A 6870-nucleotide genomic window follows, 5' to 3' on the forward strand; every position below is an offset into this window, starting at 1 on the left:
GCGATCTGCCCAAGGGCATTTATAAGCCTAGCCCATAGTTATGTGGCTTTGCCACCCTTTAGTTTGAATAAAAAATATGCCTATCATTTTTCTGTGCCTCTGTCAAGCAGTGACACTGAAGTAATCCCTGGGGTATATCTGCGATCTCCCATCCATTGGTCAAGATTCCTCTTGAACAAGGCCAGCGAGGTGCTCTGCCTCACATGTACCGGGATTTTGTTCCACAGCATAGGAGTCTCTGGGTGATGAATCTGTCCCTCCAGCACGTTCTATTTATAACCGTGTCAAGGTTTAAGTCTCCGCCTTGTTTGAGGGATCTAGATTTTTGAGGTGAAGCTTATTCATCAAATCTGGGTTTGACATGGCCTTATATGTCAGGCACAGGTCACCTCTGAGCAGGTATGAGACTGAATAGAGCTGGAGTTCTTTCAGTCGGGCAGCATAAGACATATTTTTGAGACCCTTTATCCTTTTGGTGAGGAACTTTTGGGGACTTTCAAGCTGCAGCAGGTGTCTGGTCAGATACATTCGGCATTGTACTCAATCATAGGTCTAATGAGTGATGAGTACAGGGGACGATGACCTCCCTTGATCTAGATGTGAATCCCTTCATGATCAGGTGGGCGATATAGAAGGTTTTCCTAACTACTTTAGCAACATGAGTGTCAAACGAAGGCTACTGTCAACTTGGGTCCCCAGATCCCTGATGACTTTTCTGTGCTCAGTGGATTGCCACCTATATGGTAGCTAGGGTAACCTTGTTTTTCCAAGGGTATGACTATGCATTTTTTGGTGTTTAACTTCAGGCCATGGCTCTGGCACCAGTTATCCGTTTCTGTGAGGCCCTTCTGGAGGATATCTGTGTCAGATGTGTTTTCACTATGGCCCAGTTTGCAGTCATCTGCAAACTTTGTCAGCCATAACCCTCCTTTGTTTGCTTGTACTTCAGAAAAGTAGATGCCGAACAAGAGTGGACCCAGGACTGAGCCCTGTGGGACACCACTTGTGACAGGCTTTGAGTCTGACATGGCTCCAGCAACTCTGACCTTGTGGGTTCTGTCACTTAGCCAGTTTGCAACTCATCTTGTGATGTATGGGTTTACATTCAAGCTGAAGAGTTTTTCGATGATACCTGAGTGGGGTATTGTGTCGAAGGCCTTTGCCAGGTCAAGGTAGGCTGTATGGACTGCCTTTCCTCATCAATGGCCTTGGTGACTGTCTCGAAAAGTCAACCAAGTTTAAGAGGCAGGATCTGCCTTTGACAAAGCCAAACTGTTGGATCCAAAGTCTGCAAGTTCCCTATGTCTTTATTTATGAGTTCCATTATGATCCTCTCCATGGCTTTGCAGATAAGGCTTGTCAAGCTAATGGGGCGGTAATTTGGTCTGTGGAGGCACCGCCTTATGAAGTGGGACCACAGTCGCCGGTGCCACTCCTTGCAATGTATCCTGAGGTGAGGCTAAGATTAAACAGCTGTCCTAACTGTGGGTTTAATTCTCGTTGAGTTCATGAAGCACACAGCCGGGGACACCATCCGGTCCCATGGATGCTGTGTTTTTGCCTTAGTGAGGGCAGTTCTCACCTGGGCATTGGAGATGTTTGGGGGCTACAATCCTCTGGAATAGATATCTCTTCTTTGGGAGGGGGAGAAGTTTGCACTGAACCTGTCAGCCAGTATGTTAGCAATGTGTGTAGGTTCAGTAATTTTCACATCATTTTGAACTAATTCTGAGCATATCTGGGAGTTTCCTCCAAGGTTTCTAACATAGCTAAAGAAGGCCTTATGATTGTCTTTAGAGTCCTTTTCTCTCAAAATTTGCCTTGGATGATTTTATGAGAGCTCTTAGTTTTTTACTTATAATGATCAAAGGTGTCTTACCTTTCAAGGATTTTGCTCTATCTTGTAGTAGCTTCCTCCTTTTGTTGTAGAGCTTGTTTATGGCTGGGGTCCACCAGACTGGACGCTTTCCTTTGGTACAGAGAGTCTTAGTTTTGTTTGGGATTGCCTGATCCATGCAGTCCTGTAGGTGCTGGTAGAAGGCATTTGTAAGTGATTCAGCGGTTTGAGTAATGTTTACCACTGGCTCAGGGGCCTTAAAGGAGACTACACTAGTTTTTAGAAGTGTGAAATCGGCTTTTGAGAAGTTTTCACTGTGGTCTTTTTGTTTCAGGTGGGATGAGGACCTCCAGGATTAGTTTATGATCTGATCTCACCAGTGAGGGTATACTGTGTTGAACATTTTGATCCCATGTTCGTGATGATGAGATCAAGTATGTTTTCTCCTCTTGTGGGGATGGTGACTAGTTGTTCCATGGCATTTGAATTTATGAACTCCAGGAATCTTTGGGTTAGAGTGTTCGGGCTTGAGTAGTGTTCCCAGTCTATATTAGGGTAGTTGAAGTCACCTAGTTTGGAGATACATTTATCCCCTCCAATGATTTCAGGAAGGCCATGTGAGGTTCCTGAGTTTGAGAGGGTGGCCTGTAACATGCTACAAATTGCAGAGCAGTCTTGCCTATGGTTAATTGCACCTGGATGGTCTCCGATGCACCTTGAGGTGTGGGTGTCCTTTATGAATATGGACACCCCTCCTTTCTTGGTGTTGTCCGGATTTTGGGACCGGAACGCATGATATGAGGTGAAACCTGTTAGTGCTGGGGTGCTCTCAGGAGCCTTGAACCAGGTTTTTGTCACAGCACAGACATCGATGTTCTCCATATTGAGAAGGGCCTCAAGAATGCGTATATATATATATATATATATATATATATATATATATATATATATATATATATAGATATATATATATATATATATATATATATATATATATATATATATATATATATATATATATATATCTACAGAGAGAGAGAGAGAAAGACAGAGAGAGGGAGAGAGAAAATGTGCAGACAACTAGCTATGTACATGCAAGAAGGATGCATCGGAAATATACCTATAAAAATGTCATAAAAAGTCAACTTATGAGTGCTAGTAGGTTAAATGCTACTACTGAAGGTTTTCTGAAAGAAAGAGGTATTATGACTACAGACTTTAAGCTCAGAGGGTACAGCCCTGAGTTAATAGAAAGGAATATTCTAGCTGTTAAAAATGAAAGAGAGAAAAGTGCTAAACTTTATTTACATAGAAATGACTTAGAGGCTGATATTGCTAGTAAAGAAAGTGACTGGTCTATTAAATATGTTACCAAGTACGCAAGACGCACACCACAGATAAAAAAACATTTTACATAAGAATTGGGCTATACTTAAGTCAGATAGTTATATAAGTAAAATCATTCTGGATCATCCACTTTTTACATTTAATAGAGATTGGAACTGAAAGCAATATTTATGTTATGAAGACCTATTTTCAGAACAATAATAAGAAAAAATGTCTAAAGGCTACTGTACCAAGTTATAACTGTACTTTTTGTAAGTATATTAATTTATCCAATGAATTCATGCATTCTCTTACATCTAAGAAATTTACATTACATACTTATGCAACTTGTAATACACAGGATCTGCTTTATTTAGCTAACTGTGTATCTTGTGACTCGTTCTATGTAGGAAAAACAAATCAAAAATGAAAACATAGGATTGCATCACACATATCAGATATCCGTAGGAATACTGATAGGAATGATTTTGCTAAACATGTAATGAAGAATGGTAAGTATCATACCCCGGGATTCATGAAGCTCGGTGCAAGGACATCGTTAGCCTTGCGCCGACCGTGCGGTGTAGAGATGGCGCAGCAGCACCACATGCATATTAATGAAGGTGCGCTGCCGTAACGGCCACATGCATAGGAAACGTGTACGAGTGCAGGGGGCGTGTCCAAGCGCTGCACGGAGGCGTGAGCATGTCGGCTGCATGCGCGCAACCTAAAATGCTGACTAGTACAGCCTGCCTCTAATAGTAATCACTCCTATCAGTGTCCGTGGATACTGAAATGTAGGCAAAGCATACAAGACATCATTGCGAACATCACAATAAAAAGTAAACACAAAGGCACGTAGCTGAATATTGAGTCCCCGTCCCTCGAACAAAGATATTTAAAACCCCGTGCCCATATTCCATTGCAGTGTCGCTAGTTATACCAAGTGCAAGCAAAACGCATAGTGTTAGCGAGCCGCCAATTGCCAAGCCTAACCCAATGGTTTGTGTTACCACCTGTCCTACATTGTGAGGGACAGTCCCCCTCTAGGCAGGTGTGTCCATACCAAAATCATAATAAATGTGAAATGTCCTGCCATAGTAAGACATAATTATGTCCCATATGTTATGTAATAGTCCCATACAGTACATATGTCCGTATATAAAATACCTATATGTTACAAGAAACAGAATAAGCAAATAAATGAAACAGAATAAGCAACTACACTGCTACAACAATAAAAGCTTATATGTAGGCATGAAACTAAAGTACTAACCTCTGTAATGACCGTGGGTATGTGTTGGCCTGTAAACTCAGATGTGTGCCACGAAAATGTCCCATCCAGGTCATATGAAAAGCTGGCAACCCTACCAATGGTCAGAGCATTTGCCCAATATCTGCCCATTTGCGGTCCAAGTCGTCCTTGTCAGGACGGCCCATAGATGAACGAATATTACCCGGGTCCACCTACCATATCATGAAAGATAAGTATTTGCGAGTACCTATGTGCGTGAAGTACAACATGTGGATGATCTGAAATGCTAGTGTAGACCTCACAACCATATTGGTCCCAGAAATATGTAGTGTATGGAATGTGTTCTGTTGACTGTGCCATGGGCCATCAACTAGAGAAGGGATGAATGTTGTTTGTGGAATATGGGGGTGGGGGGTGACAGGTAATGTAATAATTCACCAAGGGGAGACTGGGTTGTATGCACAATAGGTGAACTGGAGGTCTACGAGGGAGCTGTGGGTGAATCAGGAAGATAACCAAAGAACAAATATACACATCCACAATACAATCCCACAAACATGTGAACATTAAAATGTGTAATACACGTGTACAGAAATGTTACCGGCACATACCCACATAACAGCCTGGCCTGAACTGAGCCATCCAACCCCAACACACCGGGATACATAATTGAATACCCATCATCCCCTTTAAAGCACAACCCCCCCTTCCTGAATGTCCACCAAAACGAGCCATACTCGGGCTGCTAGATAGGGGCGGCCATATCTGCACATAGTGACCCCTACCCATATCTAGTAGGCAGTCTCACCCTAGGCAGTCTCAGGATTGCAAACTATGTATCCCTTGCATGTATAACCCTACCTTACAGCCGTAAAGCAAAGATGGTCATCGGTCCTCACAATCTTTGGATATCCCTCATGGGATATGTATCTGTTCTAAACATTAGACTTGGTATCACGACACAATGTCCAGTCCTGTATACATCTGGACACAAGCTTTATGAGCAGAAGTTGTCCAAAAGACTGCTTAGCTTCCAGCCAGTCCTGCAGAATTTACGACCCAGGATTAAACACCTGACAGTGATCCACGTCTCCCCACGTGCATTATCGGGAATATATACATTACACATTTACATAGTGGCAGTCGGATATAGGGTGCTTAAGGCGCTTTAAACAGACATAAGTAGGGTTACCACCTGCCCTACCTTGCGAGGGATTAAACACCTGCCTGTGATGCACGTCTCCCTACGTGCATTATTAGGAATATATACCTTACACATTCGCATAGTGGCAGTCGGATATAGGGTGCTTAAGGTGCTGTAAAACAGAAGTGAGTAGGGTTACCATCTGTCCCACCTTGTGAGGAACAGTCCCTTTTTGGGCAGTTGTGTCCAGACCAAATATAATACAATGGCAAATGTCCTGTGATTATAGGAAATATGTCCCATATTTCATGTAACAGTTGCATAAAACAGTTATTTATGTAAAATACTCAAAGTTACAAGAAACAGATTAAGCAAACAAACCGCAACAAGAATAAGCATTCATTTAGGCAAATATGTAAAGTTTTAACCTTTGTTCTGACCATGGGTATGTGTCGGCCTGTAAAATCTGATGTGTGTCCTGAAAAAGCCCAGCTTTGGCCATATAAAAATGTGGCAACCCGAGATGTAAGTGGGTATGCAAGCGTGTATGCGCGACGGTAGGTGACGGTGATTCAGTGGTATGGGAAATGTAAATGAGCATGTAGGTGTATATGCATGTGTATGTACAGATTGATATACACACACACACACACACACACACACACACACACACACACACACACATATATATATATATATATATATATATATATATATATATATATATATATATGTAAATATATGTAGAGATGAAGAATGAACATGGTCACAATATAGGAAATCCCTGTAATAGTTAGTGCTGTTATATGTCAGGATGGCCATAGGTGAGCACACCTCTGCAACCCCAACCACAGGTAGGACGCTAAAAGTGGAATGAATGATCTCCCCTTGCTAAGTCTGATTTTCAACTAGGTACAGGGCAGTCCCAGTCCCCAGTCGGGCAAGCCTAAACCTGGAAGACCAAATGAATACCCTGACAATCGAACACACGTATGTGCCAGGACTATAGGCTTTGGAGGTCTGAATATCCTTGGAGAAAGTCAACATGCTAGTGCGATTTTCCTAACAGGTAAATTGATGCCTGCTGTGTAAGTGAAGTGATGAGGCTTGTGTTCGGGTAAATATGCATCATGGGTATACATATAAATGAGACAGAACACCAATAGTGTAGTGGTTAAGGCATCCGCCTAAAGAAAAGGCATTCACAGTTCAAGGTCGACAATAGCACATATCATTTTCCTTGTGGAATGAATGTTGCTCTGCTGTAAAGCCAACATTTAAACATGTAAAGGTGAATAGTATGGGTAA

This window comes from Protopterus annectens, chromosome 5.part0 (genome assembly GCF_019279795.1).
Source record: "Protopterus annectens isolate FY-2018-M chromosome 5.part0, PAN1.0, whole genome shotgun sequence".
In the NCBI taxonomy this organism is placed as follows: Eukaryota; Metazoa; Chordata; order Ceratodontiformes; family Protopteridae; genus Protopterus; species Protopterus annectens.